The sequence below is a fragment of the Triturus cristatus genome, chromosome 1_1 (genome assembly GCF_964204655.1).
Source record: "Triturus cristatus chromosome 1_1, aTriCri1.1, whole genome shotgun sequence".
Taxonomy (NCBI): domain Eukaryota; kingdom Metazoa; phylum Chordata; class Amphibia; order Caudata; family Salamandridae; genus Triturus; species Triturus cristatus.
Genome location: NC_140579.1, coordinates 493,664,398 through 493,685,609, shown reverse-complemented (window position 1 = coordinate 493,685,609; position 21,212 = coordinate 493,664,398). Strand labels below are relative to the sequence as shown.

Below are 21,212 nucleotides of genomic sequence, written 5' to 3'. Positions count from 1 at the left end.
AAAAAAACGAAGCGGGCTCCTGTGCTTCGATACTATTTAGCCGCCGGGGGGGCCAAGTCCAGGGGGCAATATTGTTATGTAATGGGGGCCCAGAGGGGCCCCGGGGACATCCACCCCCCGGGGCTCTACTTAATTGTGATTGCGGGGGGCACACTGCCCCGGGGACCCCCCCCCGGGGCTTTGTAAATTGTGGGAGGAGGGACGCGCGGCCCCCCTCCTGGAGCCTTGTCATGACCCTGGAGACCGCCACCCCCCAGGGCCGGCTCCTGCAGTGTCCCGGGGTGCCTACCCCCGGGGTACTGTAGTTTGCTCTGGCAGGTCAGAAGCCTCGTGGCTCTCGCCCTGCCATAGCAAACTTGGTTTGGATTTTGAAAGAGAGAGCACGGAAACCTGCTCTCTCTTTCAAAATACAAACCAAATTGCTTTTCCACACGGGGAGCTGCATCTTAGCAACTCCCCATGTGGAAAAGCAATGCCGGCTCCCGAGGGACGCGGAGAGCCGGCGGGACCGTGGGGGGATTGACGACCCCCCCCACAGTCCCCATCGCAGAGGGCCAGCCCCAGGGGATGGGGTCCCCGGGGCTATAAGTGGCCCGGGATGGGGGCCACACCGGCCCCCCTCCCCAAAATTTTATTAAAATAAAAATTAAAAAACAAAGGCCGGCCTGAGGAGGGGGGCAACGCAGCCCCCATCCTAAAGAATAAAAAAAAATGCCATGCCCCGGGGGATGGGGTCTCCGGGGCCGATTAAGGCCTCCGGAGGGGGGCCACGCGGCCCCCTTCCAAAATTCTTTTTTTTTTTTAAATTAGGGTGCAGGCCCTGGGGGATGGGGTACCCAGGGCCAATAAATTAGAAAAAGAAGGGGGACCACACAGCCCCCCCCTTAAAAAAAAAATAATAAGGCCGGCATCACGCCGGAGGCCACGCCCTCTCCTTGCAGCACTCTGCAAACGCACCCCCTGGCGCGTTTGCAGATGGGGAACTAATTCCCCTTGAATACTGGGGGTCTCTGGGGGCCAACTAGCCCACCAGGAACCTCCAGTATGCGCCAGGGGCTGCGTTGCAGAGAAGTGTTCTGAGGCCACGCCCCTTTTTAAACCTCTCTGCAACGCAGCTCTGTGGTGCTTAATGGAGATAGCAGGTGGGCTAGTTGCACCCCAGGGACCCTCATTATTGAAGGGGAATTAATTCCCCAACTTACAACTCGCCAGGGGGCGCGTTTGCACAGTGGTGAAGGGAGGGGTCGGGGTCTGAGGTGACATGTGTGCAAACACGCCTTGTGGCACATTTTAAGTTGAGGAATTAATTCCTCTTCAATCCTGAGGGTCCGTGGGGTCCAACTAGCCCACCAGGTACCTCCAGTAAGCGCCGCTGCGTTGCAGAGTGTTGTAAAAAGGGGCGTAGCCTCTGAACACCTCTCTGCAACGCAGCTCTCTGGTGCATACTGGAGGTACCTGGTGGGCTAGTTGGCCCCCAGGGACCCTCAGGATTGAGGAGGAATTAATTCTCCAACTTAAAACGTGCCACAGGGCGTGTTTGCAGACATGTCACCTCAGGCCACGCCCTCTTCCTTCACCATTGTGCAAACGCGCCCCCTGGCGAGTTGTAAGTTAGGGAATTAATTCCCCTTCAATACTGAGGGTCCCTGAGGGCCAACTAGCCCAACAGGTATCTCCAGTATGCGCCAGGGAGCTGCGATGCAGACAGGTGTTCTGAGGCCACGCCCCTGTTTACACCTCTCTGCAATGCAGCTCTGTGGCACTTACTGGAGGTATCTAGTGGGCTAGTTTGACCCTAGGGACCCTTAGGATTCAAGGAGACTTATTCTCAACTTAGAACGGCCACAGGGCGCGTTTACACAGTGGTAAAGGGAGGGGACGGGGCCTGAGGTGACGTGTGCAAACACACCCTGTGGCGCGTTTTAAGTTGGGGAAATAATTCCCCTTCAATCCTGAGGGACCCTGGGGGACAACTAGCCCACCAGGTGCTTCCAGTAAGCGCCACTGCGCTGCGTTGCAGAGAGGTGGTGCAGGCCGTGCCCCTTTTTACACCTCTCTGCAATGGCGCTTACTGGACGTACCTAGTGGGCTAATTTGTCCCTGGGGACCCTCAGGATTAAAGGGGATTTAATCTCCCAATTTAAAACGGCCACAGGGCGTGTTTACACAGTGGGGAAGGGAGGGGACGGGGCCTGAGGTGACGTGTGCAAACACGCCCTGTGGCGCGTTTTAAGTTGGGGAAATAATTTCCCTTCCATCCGGAGGGGCCATGGGGACAACAAGCCCCCCAGGTACTTCCAGTAAGTGCCACTGCACTGCGTTGCAGAGAGGTGGTGCAGGCCGTGCCCCTTTTTACACCTCTCTGCAATGGCACTTACTGGACATACCTAGTGGGCTAATTTTGCCCCTGGGGCACTCAGGATTAAAGGGGACTTAATCTCCCAACTTAAAATGGCCACAGAGCGTGTTTGCACAGTGGTAAGGGGAGGGGACGGGGCCTGAGGTGACGTGTGCAAACAGGTAGTTTTAAACCCCCTGCCCTATTATTTACTAGGGGCTTACAGAGGAGGTCATGCTAATCACAGGGGGACCCCAACGCATAGTGTTCCCTAGTGTATGTAGGTATTTTCACTGTATTCTAAGTGTCTTTTAACATAGCACTGGCTCTAGGACTGGTTAGTCAGACTCCGTTACCACCAGTATCCGTCTGAAAAAGTTGAGGGTACAGGATGATTTTGCAACAAGGCTTCTTTCTGCTCTTCTGTTTGTTCTTTCTGCACGTTTTCCTTCTTCCTGCACTTTTCTTCGTCTTTGAGGACTTCTGTTGCTTCTTTCTGCATTTCTTTTTTTTCTTTCTGTGCATTTTTTCTTCTTTCTTCACATGTCCCATCTCTGTAGGCATAGTTAGAAATTAGCATTTAAAAAACTTTTGAAATTCACTGAAAAAAACATAGGTTTCAGGGGCGTTCTAGTTAGCTGGACATTTCACTCGTACAAAACCATTGAAATTCCCCCATTATAGTTAGTTCAGCTAAATATAACTCGCGCGCCCGCAATGCACTAAAGATGACATCACATATTACATCACTCATGACATGGTCAGTGACATCACTCATGACATCACTGATGACATCTCAAATTACATCACTGATGACATCACTGATGACATCATCCTTGTGATAGAGTGGCAGACCTCCTCTCACCCTAATATAACCTTTGATACACACATTGAAAAATAGAAAATAAAATTTTCAAAACAATGGACATACCAATACCATTCCATTACCATTACCATACTATTACCTATTCAGTAATTCTAAGATCCACATACACATCCACTCATTCACCAACAATCCTATACAGTCACTCATACATGTACTCACTCATCATATATCCTCATACACCTATACATCCTGTTACACAACGCCACTCATCCATAGTTACTCACACACATAGTCACTCATGCTAATAAAGAATCAAACATCCATTTACTTGCATATACAGTTATACACACACCACCGCACTTACTTCTACAGAAACTTACACATACTTAGTCTTTTCAACAATCACTTATAGAAACACATACTTATTCATACAGGAACTCTTCCAATCTCTCACTGTCACATATACTCACTTATATATACCAATAGTCACATATACTAGTTTAAAACATATGCAGTTACTCATAAAGACACTATTGAGACAGTCATTCACTCACTAACACACCAATACACACACTCATCCACCCATACAGTCCTGCACACATGCTGTCTTCAACGCATACAAACAGTGAGTCAATCATTCATGCATCTATGCACTACGTAATACCCCCCACCGAACCATACAGACACTCAGACACTCATACTGATACACAAAAAACCAACTAATAACCTATATAGACACTCATGTAGCTACTCACCAACCAATGCAGCACTTATACACAAAGTGAGAGACTGATACAGATATTTACATATTTAAACATTACTCACTAACCCATGTATTCACTAAGATACACTTAATCAGTCAGTTATACAATCAATTTTTCACAAAAAAATCATCCATTTATACACTTGTATACCCATTTATTCTTCCATCGACCTTGAGATATACATATATAAAACATATTTAATTTTCAGAAAAACACACATTCACTGGATGAGGTCATCAGTGATGTCATTTAAGATGTCATGAGTGATGTCACTGACCATGTCATGAGTGATGTAATATGTGACGCCATCAGCAGTGAATTGCGGGAGCGTGAGTTATAGTTAGCTGAACTATAATGGGGGAATTTCAATGGTTTTGTACGAGTGAAATGTCCAGCTAATTATAACGCCCCTGAAACCTATCGTTTTTTCAGTGAATTTCTAGGGTTTTTTAAATGCTAATTCCTAACTATAACGTGCCTGAAACCTATGGTTTTTTTCAGTGAATATATATACATCTCTCCAAAGTTCCGCAACTGAGCAGCAGGTAACTCTCCTCGCCTCGTACACAGCAATACGGACACTGACCAGCAGGTAGGTGCAGATATTTTTATTTGCAATATGTCGCCATAACGTTTCGGCTCGTCCGAGCCTTGTTCACATGAGCATTTGTAAAGCACACAGCTACCTCTGGAGAGGCGTCCCAGCGCTGGGGGCCGTCGGGAAGATTAAGCGAGCTATTGCCCAGAGTCACATGGTGCTGGGCTAAAGTGCCTCCAGCGCCAGGGATCGAACTGTGAACCCCGTGGTCCGGAGTCAGGCACCCTGGTCGCTGCATCACACATCTTCCATACACTAGTATTCATTCTAACTGAATGATTCCGACTGTGGCACAGCACATATCACCCAGCTTAAATTCTTTTCTGTACTTTTTCTCTGAACAAACATGGGACCTTTTCACCAAAGCACTACGTAAATAACGATAGCCGAGACACAGACGATGAACTCCAAAGAGCAGATGACGAAAAGAGACCGCTGATTCCTAGCATAGAGCTCGGGGTAGGGTTAATCGCCAAAGCGTGTCTCCACGCTGCTTGACCACAAATCTTTTAAAGCTGACTTTTTCACATGCAGATCCTTTAACAATTTATATGCCTTACTTGTTTCAGTTTTCTTTACAAATATACCATTTGTCGCATTAAACGCAGACTGCCTTTGCTCGCTTGTCTTGCTGAGCTTTAAAGCCACTGAACTCAGTATGGCAGTCTGTTCTGGAAAAGCAGGAAGCACCTTCATCCTAGCCCCTCTACTGTCAGACCTTAAGGAAGGAGTCCAAAGGTCCACCTGGGTGACACTGGTATGGGGGCCCACTCTCCTAATTCAGCAAACCTAATTAGATGCACCATCAATGCATCAAAGCAATGTTCCAGAGTAAATGGTTGAAAGTAGAGGAGATACTCACGCAGACAGACGGCAGCCAGCAACCGCAAACCAGACTCGGGTGCGAAGCAGGTGGGGAAGAGTGGCTGAAGAACATAGTTGGAGAAGGTGAGGGCGATGACGGCCTGGTTGGTGGGATACATAACCAGCACAGCGATCCACAACCTAAGGAACCTGGGAGCAGGACGGAAAGGGCCCAGGGACAGAGCGGTGACATGAGGGAAGCAGAGCGTGGCACAGAAACGAAGAAGAGCCAGAAAAGAGAGAAAGGACACAAGGCAGATGAAGGGACAGAGAGAGGACGAATGAACAGATGAAGGAGCACAGAATACGAAGAATCAGTGAGAGGGCCAATGAATAAAGAGAAAAGGGACAGAGGGAGGATCAAGGGACAAAAGGTGAAAGATCAGGTAACAGAAGGAGACATCCAACAAAAAAATAGCGAAGATAAAGAGGTATGTGGAGGAAGAAGGGACATAGGGTGAATCAAATGAAAGAGAGATGAAGAAGAGACAAAAAAACGGAGACAGATGAAAAGGCAGGAAGATTGACAGAGGGATGGGTGGGAGACAGGACCACAAGAGAGATAGGAAGAGATACATATAGGGTGAGGTGTGAAAAAATGGCAAGAAGACAGCAAAGCAGTCACAAGAAGAAAGTTAAGCATCAGAGAGAGGGTGACATGGTCACAATAGGGACAAACATGCAGCAACAGGGGGAAGAAAGAAGTGGAAGTGAGAGATGAAGGGCAAAAGGAAGTAGAGATGGGAAGAAAAGAAAAGTTATGTTTAGTTAAAACATGGTTAGCTTATATTATCCATACACGAATTAACTGAACACAAAGAGACTTTATCCTTCTAGTCCGCAGGATTCAAATCTTTCTTCTAGAACCTGTACAGTAATATGTAATTATTGCTTCAGTGCCAGAACCTTCTTTGTCTCCATCACGGGTCTTAACCTAGATGCTTAGAATGGAATACTAGTCACAAGACTATCACGAGGAGGGCACTACAGATTGAGTCCTTACCAAAAGTGGCTCTTTTAAGTAGACTGACCAACCTGAGCTCTGGCCTCGAGTCTTTGCCATAAAATGCCAATTGATTTTTTAGTTAGTGCTTTCCAGATTTGAGTGGTGAAAAGCACAAAGTAAATGGATGGAAGGGGCAAGCTGGATAGGGAACACAGCACAAACCCTCCGGTATGGCAGGAGACATTTATGCAAGAACCTATCCATGGGAAGATCTTGTTGCAAAGCTTCTACAACAGACCCATAATCTACAAACAGTTGCCTTGCTCATTTCAAATGTATTGCCCTTGCCGAAAAAGACACAAACCTCTCTCGCAGGTTAAGCAGAGGTTGTTAGGCTGTTGCAACAAATTAAAAGATAGAACTGCTGATTGACAAATTATAGAAACTATGTTCAGCCGGTAGTAGGAATCATTTCTAACATCTGTTAATCCTGTGAGGTATGGTTAGTGGTTCTTCAACAGTAGGAATTTCACTAAGGAACCTAATTACATGTGAACAGGGCAACTACAAACAGCATCATTTCAAGTTCTACCATGAGGAGAAAGAACTACCACAGAAACTGGTGTTTACTGGGGAAAGCATGGATTTTCCTGCACACCTACCTGTCCTGTTCCAGTCAGTAAATAAGGATTTACACTAAATGTGTAAAGAGAGACTCACTATTCTAGCGGCAGCCATGACAATTTGGAAGCACACCATCTCGGTGTTCGGTCAAGGGGGCTAAAAATCCAGGATTGGTCAAAGGAGCTAAGAACCCAGGATTGGTAATAGGGGCTTGTTTGGTAGTGGAAATACCAGGATTCAACAACCTTTACTGAAGGATCAGAGTTCTCTCTTGCTTCTTTTTGTAAAAGGAAGAGAACGTTTCTCGCAAAAGCCCTAGGCGTTTGCTTGTATTAGAAGAGCAGATTAACACTGAAGACTGGTTCAAAGCTATGATTTGCAGGACCCAAAGGACTTGCAGTGATTTCCTCTCAGACAAAGAATCCTGCACCTTTCCCACCCCCATTTTAGGGATGTTAATAGGGAGGAGAAGATGCGGACGCGCGTAGGTCAATGCTGATGTGTTTGTGACCGATGTTGGAAAGTAAATATTGCTCAGCCTAATGCACAAATTCTCTGCACAGTTTTAAAAAATCAATTTTAACTTGTAGCACTCTAATTGTTGCTTGAGGAAATAAATTGTTTCTACCTTGTTAGGCGCTTCCCGGTCCACCGCGAGTTTAACTCGATTGTTGTGGAGGGAGTTACAGCCATTTACGGCTTTGCTGGGAAGACGGCGTTCTAGCGGCCCAGCTCCCTCCATAAAACAGGATGCTCTCTGCGACGTGCAGCGGACGCGCAGGCGGCGCGCCAAAGGCAAGCCCGTCTGCGCCCGTCCGCGCCCTTCCGTCGCCAGGAGCAAGATACTCTGCTCCTTTAACATCACCTCTCGACAGAAGTATTAAGATCGTTTATACCATTAGTGATCTAACAAAGATGAGAGGGCATTTACAAGCAGGATGTAATTGGCATAAACAAGTGGAAAATTCCAGCTCTGTAGAAGGACCTTGTTGGACTTGGCCCTTCTGGCAGGTTCACCCCTGGACTTTTTGGCTTTTTATTGGTGACTTGGTGTGGTGATTGTTTGGTCTCTGCGCACTTTCCCTGTGTCCCAGGGTAAAGTGCGTGCGTGCTCTGAGTGCATGTGGTGAGATAGGCCTGCCTTCCCATAGGAATGCATGGGGAATGTATGTGTCTCTAGTAGTTCCTGATGCGTGGGGTGTGCAGGCCGGAGTTTGGTATGTGCGGACTCGTGGGAGTGAATGCTGCGCGATGATGTGTGCGGCGTGCATGTACCTAGTGTGGAAGTGCCACTTCTAGAAGTGGGCACTTCTGTGTGCAGTGTGTCTGTCGCGTGATTGGCTGGTCATGTCATGTGACGGGCTAGGGATTCCCCAGAGTCAGGATGAGTCACCCAGTGGTGAATGGGGAGATCAGCAGCTAGATGGGTGGGAGGAGTACACCTGGGCCCTGAATAGGACAGGGTTTTCCACACACAATGCTGGCCCCGCCCCCTGTGGTGCGACTGACGACCCTAGCCCTGCCAGTGAATAGAGTGAGGGGCTGAGCACATCAAGGGTGCTCCCCAACCAGCTGCGACTGGTTTTCCCCCTCACCCTGAACAAAGGGTTTGCCTGTATAAAAATGGGGCTGTGTCCCCACAGAAACTGTTCTCTGCCAGGATCTTACCTGAGGGGGGGCTGCTGCTGCTGCGGGACCAGAGGACCGCCACCTGGACTACCTCCCTGCCTGGAGGCCCAGTGAGCTGGCTCTGGGTCCAGCCTTGCCCCCACCCCTGCCCTGCTGCATGCAGGGAAGAACTTTGTTGGACTTTGTGGTGCTTTTTGGGCTGGAGCGCTGGGAATGCTCTATCTGTGTCCCTAGGCGCTTAGAAGCGCTTTTATTTTCCTTTAGCGCTCAGGAGCGCTTTTATTTCTAACAGCCGGTGCCCACCCGGCGTTTGCCCCGTCTATACAGCTTCTGAATTCCTCTGGCAGGTGCCCACCCTGCCAGGGACATTGCCGGGTGCCCACCCCGCTTATTTGTCGTAATTTCGCGGCGGGTGCCCACCCCGCCGTATATTTCACATCGCGAGGGAGCCTACCCCTCTTATTGCCAAGTTTGGAAATCACCGCCGCGGCCGGGCTCACAGGAAGTCAGGCGGCCGAGGGCGGGCCTCCGGGACACCCAGGACCAGAAGTAGGAGGGCGGGAGCCTACCCCGCCTCCCACCGAGGACTCGCGTTGTTGTTGCAAGCCCCGGAGCCGGCAGGAGCCTACCCTGCGCCCCGGGGTACTGAGGAGAGTCACGAGGACGGCCGGAGCGGGAGCGGAGAGGGGCGCGAGGCACATTGTCGGTGCCTGCCCCCTCCGTGTCGAGAAGCAGCCCCAGAGTCCGCCGGCACCAGAAAGAGCAGAACGGAGACGACGCGGGAGTCCCCCAAGCAGCCGGTGAGTGTCTAGAGGGCTGGGGGGACTCCGCGCATGTGCAGGGGGTGCGGGCAGCCGTGCTCACGAGCCCCGTGAGGCTCCAACAGTGTCACATTGCTTCTTTCGAGTCCCCCGATCGGGACTCCAACGTTGGGGGCACTCTTGTGCTCAGAGCGCCCAGAGCGCTCCAACGAACGGGGGCATTTCTCTTTGAGCCCATCGAGGCTCCACCTTACGGGTGCATTCCTTTTCAGTTACGAGCGGCCCCGGAAGGCAGTGGGCCGCTCCAACGAAGGAGCACATTGTTATTTAGAGCCTGCGAGGCTCTAGGGGGCATTGTTCTTTGTTTCTGAGCGTGAGACGCTCCAATGTACTGACAGTGGTTCCGAGCCCACGAGGCTCCAACGAGGCCAGCAGTGGTTGCGCAGAGCGCTCAGAGCGCTCCAACGTTGGGGGCATTTCCTTGGCGATTGAGTGGCCCCAGATGGCAGCGGGCCACTCCCACCTTGCCCCACAATATTGATCAGAGCCTGCGAGGCTCAGGGGGCCACAAGTGTTTTCTTAGAGCCACGAGGCTCCAACCCCTGCCATATTTGTTTAGGAAGGCACAGTGGTGCCCCAGCATTTCACCAGTTGCCCAGCACTTAGTGGGCAACTGCTACGTGTAGGTTGTGCTTTGTGCGCCCAGGTCTGCGCAACCTGCGCAGTCGCGCCCTGACTTTGCTGGGACATAGGGCGTCCTAGCCCCGACAAGGCCAGTTGGCCTAGGGACTGCCACAGGTGGTGGCTTATGTGAGTTCTTGCGCAATTGTGTTCCTTTCCTGCACCTCTGAATGTGTTTATGCGTCATGTGCTTTGCTTTACACCTCTGAATGTTATGCATCATGTGTTTATGTGCTTAGACCCCTACAGGTATGGTGATACTTAGGTGGTTGTTTTCTCCCTAGTACAGGTGGTGCTAGTGAGGTCCTGATTCCCTGCGCAATACTGTCCTAAGGTGGTTAGGGTTGCGTAGGTGGTACTTACCTGATACCAGTAGTGACTGGTTGTGTGCTAGGTGTAATTTTGTGCAACAGTAATTTTATTTCCTATGTTCCAAGTGCTATGTTCTAAGAGTGCTAATTCCGGACAGCGGTCCATGTGGCCCTGTCCCCTGTACATATAATCCCTTGTAAATTCTGCCCGTGCCTGTTGGCACATTGTAGAGTGTGCGTTTTTATCTAATGTGTTGTGTATAATACAAAGGCTATTTTTATAGAATACCTTGTGTGGAGTTTCCTTTGTGGTGGGCCTTGGGTGTTGTTGCTGGGTGCGCGCGCAAACGCTTTACACATCGCCTCAGGGATAAGCCTGTCTGCTCGTGCCAAGCTACCAAGGGGGTGAGCAGGGGTTATCTTTGGCGTGTAACTTCCTTGCCCTGACTAGAACGGTGGTTTCTGCCTGGCTTTGGCGCAAGCCTCAGCCAACCAGAAATCCCATTTCTAACATTGGTGGCAGCGGTGGGATTTGGACTTGCGTTTGCGCTGTACCGCAGCGGCAACTGGCCGCACTACAAAACTCTGCATTTAGATAAATCACATGGTATAGGGATTATTGTTCTAAAATTGTTTTTAATTGTCATTTCTTTGGAAAGGTGTTTTTGTGCACTGTGAGTTAGGTGTCCCTAGCTCGGGAGGGTAGATCATCCCCCTTAGTGCATTGTGTTTTCTGGATTCACCAGAGGGTGGGATCCAGTGGTGGCAGCGTAATAGTGTCCAGTACATTTGTCCCCCGCCCTGCGCCCAGAGTTGGTACCTGTGTCACGTGGTGGTCAGGTTGAGGAATCAGGGGTGGTAGAAACTGCCTTACCAGTCCGAGGGGAGGGTTGTGTGTGTGGATGGATGGTGTGTGGCACTAGGCAAGTGAGTGTGAGTTCTCTGGGTTAGAGAGCTTGCTGAATCTTTTTGTGAATTTTGTGCTCCTGTTAAACGCAGACCCCTAGGTTCCCTGTGTGATCTTTTCACCATAACGTCCGCCAGAATGGAGCCTGCTTGTGATCCCTATGAGCTAGCTTGGCGCCAAAGGCAGGAGTTAGAAAGGTACTGTACAGAGGGAGAGTCCGACACTCTGTACGAACTTCAGGACCACCTGGTCCTATGGCAAAAGGGTCCATGGGATCTTGAGCACAGTATGGAAAGGGCCCGGGCCTCACACCTGGAGGGTGGTGGGTCTGTGGGGAGCCCTGAAGAGTCAGAAGAGGAGGTAGAGGATGACAATACCTGGACGCCAGTAGAGAGTGAAGACCCCATAGGTAGGGAGTCCCTTGCTGGGTCCAGCGTAGGAGGCAGCGCCTCATCCCTTTCCCTGTCCCCAGAGGAGTGGGAAGATAGGAGGAAAGAAAGGGAGCACCAGCTGACGTTAGAAAAGCTCAGGTTGCAGCATGCCCAGGCTATGGCGCAGCTGGAGGTCAAAAGACAGATGGCGGAGGCTGAGAGGGCCTTTGCCAGAGAGAAACTAGCTCTGGAGGGTAGGTTATCCCCTGAGCGCTGTTGTGGTTTTCTGGACTCCTCAGGGAGGGTTGAGTCCAGTGGTAGCAGCCAGATAGATTCCAGTGTAGGAAATCCCAGTCCCAATTCCCCCAGTCTGGTACCTGTTTCCCAGGAGGAGGAGTTAAGGTTGAAATTCAGGGGCAGTAGGAAGCTGTCTCACCAGTCTTGGGAGGAGTTTGTGGATGACTGTCAGGATGCACTGGTGGAATGGCTGATGGTTAACCCGGAAGAGGATTTGAAGGCAGTGATCAAAATGATTATCAAAGAGCAGATGCTCAGTAGTTGTTCTCCAGGGTTGCACCAACACCTGCAGAGGTACGACTCTTTTTGTCCTTGGGAGCTTGCAGAGGAAGCAGAGCACTGGGAAAGTGCTGGAGGTCCTCTAGTGTCATTAGAGAGTAATTCCAACAGTAGTGGTTCAGAGATCCTCCAGCCCAGCGTGGTGGAGGAGGCTCAGTGTAGCCCAGCTAGGTCCCAGGATAGCGAGGAGGGTGTAGGGGCTCACTGCCTGGCTCAGTGGAGCAGGAGTAAGAGGGTGACCGAGGGTCCCCAGACGCACGAAACCCTGCCTCAGGACTTGGATGGTTTCTTGAGGGAACACCAAGTTGGGGACCTAGGCTGTCCTGTTACTCCACTTGAGGAAGATCTCTTAGTGTGTAGAGGACCTGGAGCACCTGTAACCAGGGCTCCTGTGGTTCTAGAGTCTGGCAGTACCGCTCCGGTAGGGAGGGTACAGGAGTCCAGTGTGAGGAGTGATTGGGGGATGAGTTCCCCAGTGGAAGAGCCTGTGGGTCAGGGACTACCCAGTTGGGCTAGGATCCAGTGTAGTGACCAGGGTGGCACCACTTCTGTTCTGGGGGATCTCCGCGCACTGTCAGGTGGACAGGGGACGGGAGATCAGCGCCAGACAGACAGTCGCTCGACATATGTGTCATTTGATAGCCTCAGGGGGATGGAGTGGAAATCCCCAGAAGTCCTGGAGTGCCAGGCAATTATTCCACCAAAGGTTCTAGGCCGGAGGTTGGGAGGCCAGGTTCAGGATCAGCCTGACCTGAAGGGTGGGACGTCTGTAACCAGAGTCCCGACCGGTTCTTCTTCCAGAGGTACCGCCCCAGTTGGTAGGGAGCAGGGCTCTGGAAGGGGGTGCAGAGGGTGGGAGAGCCCACCTCTGCCCCCGGTACAACCTGAGGGGTTAAACCCTGGGTTGGAATGGCGTTCTAGGTGTACCCCTCGCCAGAGGAGGAGGAACCCTAGGAGAAGAGGTAGGGGGAGGAGAGCCTTCCCTGAGACTCCTGGTCCGCCTGAGGGTGTAGACCCTAGGCTGGAGAACCAGTGGCAGTCTAGTCCTGTCTTTCAGAGAGGAAGAGTGGAGAATGGCCGCTATGTGCCAGGGGTTACTACCCCCCACTCTGTGGTTAGGCAAAGACCAGTGGCACCTGGGTGGCCTAGGGCCTGGTCTTGGCCGCGGACAGCTTGGGAGTACCAGTGGGGTAGCCCAGTTGGTCCAGACAGTGGTGTTAGAAAAAATTCCATGGGTTCACCGTGGCGTAGAACCGGAGGGTGTCCCTGCAGTTGCGGGCCCGCGTCCGTGTTCTATCGCCCCAAGCAGGGAAGTCCATCACGGTGGTGATTGGTCTGCCCTGCGTTTTGGCTGGAAGGGGGTTGTGTTGGACTTGGCCCTTCTGGCAGGTTCACCCCTGGACTTTTTGGCTTTTTATTGGTGACTTGGTGTGGTGATTGTTTGGTCTCTGCGCACTTTCCCTGTGTCCCAGGGTAAAGTGCGTGCGTGCTCTGAGTGCATGTGGTGAGATAGGCCTGCCTTCCCATAGGAATGCATGGGGAATGTATGTGTCCCTAGTAGTTCCTGATGCGTGGGGTGTGCAGGCCCGAGTTTGGTATGTGCGGACTCGTGGGAGTGAATGCTGCGCGATGATGTGTGCGGCGTGCATGTACCTAGTGTGGAAGTGCCACTTCTAGAAGTGGGCACTTCTGTGTGCAGTGTGTCTGTCGCGTGATTGGCTGGTCATGTCATGTGACGGGCTAGGGATTCCCCAGAGTCAGGATGAGTCACCCAGTGGTGAATGGGGAGATCAGCAGCTAGATGGGTGGGAGGAGTACACCTGGGTCCTGAATAGGACAGGGTTTTCCACACACAATGCTGGCCCCGCCCCCTGTGGTGCGACTGACGACCCTAGCCCTGCCAGTGAATAGAGTGAGGGGCTGAGCACATCAAGGGTGCTCCCCAACCAGCTGCGACTGGTTTTCCCCCTCACCCTGAACCCAGAACAAAGGGTTTGCCTGTATAAAAATGGGGCTGTGTCCCCACAGAAACTGTTCTCTGCCAGGATCTTACCTGAGGGGGGGCTGCTGCTGCTGCGGGACCAGAGGACCGCCACCTGGACTACCTCCCTGCCTGGAGGCCCAGTGAGCTGGCTCTGGGTCCAGCCTTGCCCCCACCCCTGCCCTGCTGCATGCAGGGAAGAACTTTGTTGGACTTTGTGGTGCTTTTTGGGCTGGAGCGCTGGGAATGCTCTATCTGTGTCCCTAGGCGCTTGGAAGCGCTTTTATTTTCCTTTAGCGCTCAGGAGCGCTTTTATTTCTAACAGCCGGTGCCCACCCGGCGTTTGCCCCGTCTATACAGCTTCTGAATTCCTCTGGCAGGTGCCCACCCTGCCAGGGACATTGCCGGGGTCGTTGGCGGGTGCCCACCCCGCCGTATATTTCACATCGCGAGGGAGCCTACCCCTCTTATTGCCAAGTTTGGAAATCACCGCCGCGGCCGGGCTCACAGGAAGTCAGGCGGCCGAGGGCGGGCCTCGGGACACCCAGGACCGGAAGTAGGAGGGCGGGAGCCTACCCCGCCTCCCACCGAGGACTCGCGTTGTTGTTGCAAGCCCCGGAGCCGGCAGGAGCCTACCCTGCGCCCCGGGGTACTGAGGAGAGTCACGAGGACGGCCGGAGCGGGAGCGGAGGGGGGCGCGAGGCACATTGTCGGTGCCTGCCCCCTCCGTGTCGAGAAGCAGCCCCAGAGTCCGCCGGCACCAGAAAGAGCAGAACGGAGACGACGCGGGAGTCCCCCAAGCAGCCGGTGAGTGTCTAGAGGGCTGGGGGGACTCCGCGCATGTGCAGGGGGTGCGGGCAGCCGTGCTCACGAGCCCCGTGAGGCTCCAACAGTGTCACATTGCTTCTTTCGAGTCCCCCGATCGGGACTCCAACGTTGGGGGCACTCTTGTGCTCAGAGCGCCCAGAGCGCTCCAACGAACGGGGGCATTTCTCTTTGAGCCCATCGAGGCTCCACCTTACGGGGGCATTCCTTTTCAGTTACGAGCGGCCCCGGAAGGCAGTGGGCCGCTCCAACGAAGGAGCACATTGTTATTTAGAGCCTGCGAGGCTCTAGGGGGCATTGTTCTTTGTTTCTGAGCGTGAGACGCTCCAATGTACTGACAGTGGTTCCGAGCCCACGAGGCTCCAACGAGGCCAGCAGTGGTTGCGCAGAGCGCTCAGAGCGCTCCAACGTTGGGGGCATTTCCTTGGCGATTGAGTGGCCCCAGATGGCAGCGGGCCACTCCCACCTTGCCCCACAATATTGATCAGAGCCTGCGAGGCTCAGGGGGCCACAAGTGTTTTCTTAGAGCCACGAGGCTCCAACCCCTGCCATATTTGTTTAGGAAGGCACAGTGGTGCCCCAGCATTTCACCAGTTGCCCAGCACTTAGTGGGCAACTGCTACGTGTAGGTTGTGCTTTGTGCGCCCAGGTCTGCGCAACCTGCGCAGTCGCGCCCTGACTTTGCTGGGACATAGGGCGTCCTAGCCCCGACAAGGCCAGTTGGCCTAGGGACTGCCACAGGTGGTGGCTTATGTGAGTTCTTGCGCAATTGTGTTCCTTTCCTGCACCTCTGAATGTGTTTATGCGTCATGTGCTTTGCTTTACACCTCTGAATGTTATGCATCATGTGTTTATGTGCTTAGACCCCTACAGGTATGGTGATACTTAGGTGGTTGTTTTCTCCCTAGTACAGGTGGTGCTAGTGAGGTCCTGATTCCCTGCGCAATACTGTCCTAAGGTGGTTAGGGTTGCGTAGGTGGTACTTACCTGATACCAGTAGTGACTGGTTGTGTGCTAGGTGTAATTTTGTGCAACAGTAATTTTATTTCCTATGTTCCAAGTGCTATGTTCTAAGAGTGCTAATTCCGGACAGCGGTCCATGTGGCCCTGTCCCCTGTACATATAATCCCTTGTAAATTCTGCCCGTGCCTGTTGGCACATTGTAGAGTGTGCGTTTTTATCTAATGTGTTGTGTATAATACAAAGGCTATTTTTATAGAATACCTTGTGTGGAGTTTCCTTTGTGGTGGGCCTTGGGTGTTGTTGCTGGGTGCGCGCGCAAACGCTTTACACATCGCCTCAGGGATAAGCCTGTCTGCTCGTGCCAAGCTACCAAGGGGGTGAGCAGGGGTTATCTTTGGCGTGTAACTTCCTTGCCCTGACTAGAACGGTGGTTTCTGCCTGGCTTTGGCGCAAGCCTCAGCCAACCAGAAATCCCATTTCTAACAGACCTTTTGCGTGTAGAGCATGCAGATTCCAAAGCGTGGACAGCGACTCTGTACTCTTTACCATAGGCCTTGCCAACCCACATACCAAGCCCACCAGTGCTAGGAAGATAGAACGGAAGCTTAATAATACTAGCACATCTACATCTTTGGAGTGGAAAGGCTTTCTTGGCAACATTAGGTCATTGACGAAACACGGCTTAGAAATATGGGACTGGTTGGACTGAGAAACCGGACTTTGGCTTTTTGACCGAGACCTGGTTAAAGCCCAGTTCCATCCCTGCAATCACAATGGCTCTCCCTGAAGGTTATAAATTACAAAGACTAGATAGACAACATAAAATGGGAGGCGGAATAGCCATTGTATATAGAGATTGGGTGACAGTTACTGTTCTGGAGGAACTAAGTAATGGAAAAATTGAGATTCTTGTGTTTCGGTTAGATCTCACCCCTCAGTCGAGCTGGAAGGGAGCTTTAGTCTACCGACCCTCAGGCCCTATTGCAGATTTTTCAACTAAGCTGGTGGAAATTATAGCACCACATGCTATATCTACTAAAAATGTTCTCCTACTTGGAGATTTTAATATACACAGTGAGTGCGCGGATAATGCCGAAGCAATGGCTTTCCTCTCTGACCTTACAGCTATAGTTATAACTAAGATCAATGATGGTCCTACTCATACAGCTGGCCACACTCTGGATATCATTCTCACAAACTCACCCCGTATTACTTGTGAATCTCCTCACACAATCAGTTGGTCAGACCATGCTTTCATTGATTTTAAGATTTGGGGACCCAAAGACATGGAAATGTCGGGCTCTGTCTGTAACTATTCATTTAGACAGTAGCATAAAGTCACCCCTGAAGCCTTTTCAGCCGTTTTTCCTACCCCATTGGATGGGGAACATGAAAAGGTAGAGGAAGGGCTAGTTAATTTTAATACTTTGGCAAAAGATACTATTGATCAACTTGCACCTTTGAAAACCTTCTATGGGCAAGTCAAGACCGGTTCAAGCAGCTTGGTTTACCGCGGAATTACGCTTGGAGAAAGGACACTGTAAAAACCTTGAGAGGCGGTGGAGACGGTCCCACAATATTGGTGATAAAGAAAAATACAAGATTATACTGGCCCAATACCACAAAAATATTAAAAATCGCTTTGTAGACTTTCATCGCATTGCAGTTAACCCAGGCCGGGAGTGCCCCAAAAGTATTGCACCAGATCCTTAAGACCTTCACACATCCTAAAGCGTGTGATCTGGAGGAATCTCCCTCCTAGGCATTATGTGACACGATCGGGGAATATTTTGAACAGAAAATAGAGGCTATTTATGATAAAATAATTACAGCTAGCAATTTGAATCCAGCCATAACTCATGAACATCTTTCAGACATAAAGGGGACACCTTTGACGAGCTTCCCTCTGACTTGTGAAGAGGTGGAAGCCTTAATACATACCGTCAGATCTGGCTCCCTCCTTGATGTTGTACCAGCCAAAATATCGGCGAGCATCTCAAAACAACTGTCTGCCCCTATCTGCTCTCTTTTTAATGCATCACTAAAGGAAGGTCATCTACCTATAGAATGGAAGGCAGCACAGGTCATCCCACTACGTAAAAACACCAAGGCCTCCACGAAAGATCTATCCAACCTGCGACCCATATCTCTCCTTCCGCTCCTGAGCAAAATGTTGGAAAAACATATCAACTAACATCTATCATCCTATGTCGAAGCGTCTAACTGCCTGGATGTGTCACAATCAGGCTTCAGGCCGAAATATAGTACGGAGACAGCCCTAGTGGCAGTCACGGACAATATTAGGCTATCATTAGATAGAGGTCAATCCACCTTATTGGTGGTTTAAGACCTCTCGGCGGCATTCAACACTGTAAACCATCAAATTCTGCTAAGGAGATTAGAGGAGTTTGGCCTAAAATGAAAGGCATTGCAGTGGATGACCAGCTTCCTCTCTGACCGCTCCCAGACAGTTAGCTTGGGTCCGTATATGTCCAAGTCTAAGAAGTTGTCCAAGGGAGTACCGCAGGGATCTTGTTTAAGCCCTATTTTATTCAATATCTACATTGCTCCCTTGGCCAACCTTATGAGGACATTTGGATTTGTCCCAATATATTATGCAGATGATACCCAGCTTACCTTCTCCTTTGATAAACACTCTACTACAGCTCAGACCAACTTCTCTGCCGGCATGTTAGCAATATCTCAGTGGATGAGCACCAACTATCTCCAACTAAATGCCGTAAAAACAGAGATTATGTTTTTCGGAGAAGCCACTCTGTTGTGGACACCAGAATGGAGGCCCAGGGAGCTAGGCGGCCTTCCTGCCCCGAAGGCATCAGTAAAGAATCTTGGGGTGCGCATCGAACAGAGATTAAACATGAAGGAGCAAGTGTCTCAAATGGTTAGCTCTTGCTTTCATGTATTAAGCCTTTTGAGGCGTGTGTTTCCGTTTCCTCCTGATTACACACGGAAGACCCTTGTCCAGTCTCTTGTCATAAGTCGACTTGACTATTGTTATTATATGCCCTACTGATATCGGCCAATGAGGCTGCGCCGGATCGTTTGCAGGTAGTGCAGAACACACTTCTGGTATTGAACGCCCCCCACAGATCTCTGTTGAACTTGCTACTGCAGAAACTGCACTGGCTCCCGGTGCGCAAGCAAATAGCATTTAAGGTCTGCTGCATTACTCCCAAGGCAGTATATGGCAATGGGCCAACATATTTGACGGAGAAGCTGTGTCATTACACTCCCCTTAGAGACCTGCGATCCAGCTCAAAATCACTTCTTAAAGTTCCGCGCATCCGCAAAGCTAGGACCGGGGGAAGGCTTTTTCATACCTTGCCCCTCGGAACTGGAATTCGCTTCTGTTAACACTGAGGCAATGCACGGACTACCTCCGCTTCAGATAGTCCTTGAAAACATTTTTGTTCTAGATGTCTCTTAGCATCGTCTTCTTTTCCTACTTGCCCGCAAGCGCGGAGATACCCCTTCGGGGGTGATTCAGGTGCTATATATGCAAAATAAATAAACAATCATTCCCCCTTGGAAGTGCTCCGAGTACGGACGGCGAGCAGAACACTATTGCCCCCATCTCAAATGTTAAATGCAGAAAGGGAATGAGAAATGGAATCCCACTATTAAACAAGCATTTGCAATGCAATAGTGTGAGAAGTTGGCCTTGCATATGATGTTCACTAATTAAAGTGACCACCCTCTACCATGCCAAGCAACCCTTATGGTGTGGTTGTAAGTCAACCTTTTCGGACCAGCTGCCCTAGTGGTAGCGTAGGCTAAGCAGTCTTTGAGGCTAAACTCGTTTAGGCATGTTAAGCAAGCTGTTTTACCATATGTAACCCCCCTTTATACCAATGAAAGGACACCCCACAGATATTTATTCAAAATATATATGTATTTATTACTCAAAGTATCCCCTAGACTCTTTATGAGCACAGGAGCACAAATCGTTAAACAAGGAAGTATTACAATATACGAAAGTTGCACTTTATATGGATAGGCCCTGGTGGCCGCTCAAACCATATACTAAAATAGTGGTACAAGTACCATGAACAGGAAAGGGAGAAGGCCTAGGGCCTCTAGAATCGCTGGGCCTACAAGGAGCTAAGTTTAGTTAGTGACCAGGAGGTCCACGGGTCGCGTGTGCAGTGAGGAAAGTTACACGCGGGCGCCCATAGGTTTTCAATGGGTGCGTAATTGTTCAAAAGTTACTGCTAGAAGGGTCTTCTGGTTGGACTACGAATTCAAGACTTCAAACCTAGACATTAAGAGATGTTACTCTACACTTGTGCACCGGAGTGCCAGCTTTACCTCACCCACAGGAAGCGGGTGCATAGGGCTCGAAGTGCGTCGGGTTTCGTCTATCTGTTCAATGGAGCCTGACGACAAAGATGCTGCAGGCGGTCGGTCCAGAAGAGATGCGGTGGATCCAAGGATGGATCGGAAGTGTAGAAGACCTGTAAGCAGAGGGGACCGTGTTCACAGTCACTAGCCAGTGACCGGCGTGGCACTAGGTAGGTACCAGGCGATGTCGGGTGCAAACAGGTGAGGAGGTGTAGCTTGTCTCTGCAGCCACGTGGTCCCTGAAGGTCAACGACGTCCAGGAGTCGGTTCACGAGCTGTCCCACGCAGGTTCTCGCTGTCGGCGGTGTCGGCGACTCAGAAGAAGCAAACAAGCCTTGGCAAAAGCAGGAGTCGCAGGAAGTGAAGAAAGCTGTTAGCTCTGACCAGCAAGGTCAGAGGGGCTGCTCCTTTGGAGGGAAGCAGGGGCCAGTCTGGAGCAACCAGACCAGCATCGTAGTTTTTAAGATGGTCGCCAAGATGGCCACTGGTCAACGGACCAGTAACCGGTTAGGCGCGTCGAGTCGCGAAGTGCAGAGGGGCCCCACGCAGATCGTGGAGATGCTGGAGGGCTCACCTTTGGTGAAGATGCTGCTCGGATGTTGGGCTTCTCAGGACCCAAAGCACAACTTGGAGGGAGCCTCTGGGGTCGCGCTTTCAGCTAGTCGGGTGTCTTCCAAGATGGCTGGCTCCACGTGTCTCGGTGCCTCCACGGGTTCCTTCTTTGCAGGGACAGTGGATCGGGCGGTGAGAGGTCTGGAGGTCCAGTTCTTGTCGGTCTCTGGGCTCGGGCTCCGGCAGGAGGCGGCAGCAAAGCAGACGTCGATTCGCTGGATGGTGCTTCCGTTAGCAAGGTGGTCACTCCCTGACCACAGGAGAGATTTCCTT

General features: G+C 51.0%; 1 pseudogene across 1 annotated transcript in view; it reads right to left on the bottom strand.

Moving 5' to 3' along the window:
• LOC146870462 (large neutral amino acids transporter small subunit 2-like) overlaps positions 1-21,212 on the bottom strand; it is a 351,489-nt pseudogene that overhangs the window by 206,691 nt on the left and 123,586 nt on the right. The window contains exon 3 of the transcript XR_014978319.1: positions 5,389-5,540. The product of XR_014978319.1 is annotated as a large neutral amino acids transporter small subunit 2-like (transcript). The remainder of the gene's footprint in view (positions 1-5,388; positions 5,541-21,212) is intronic.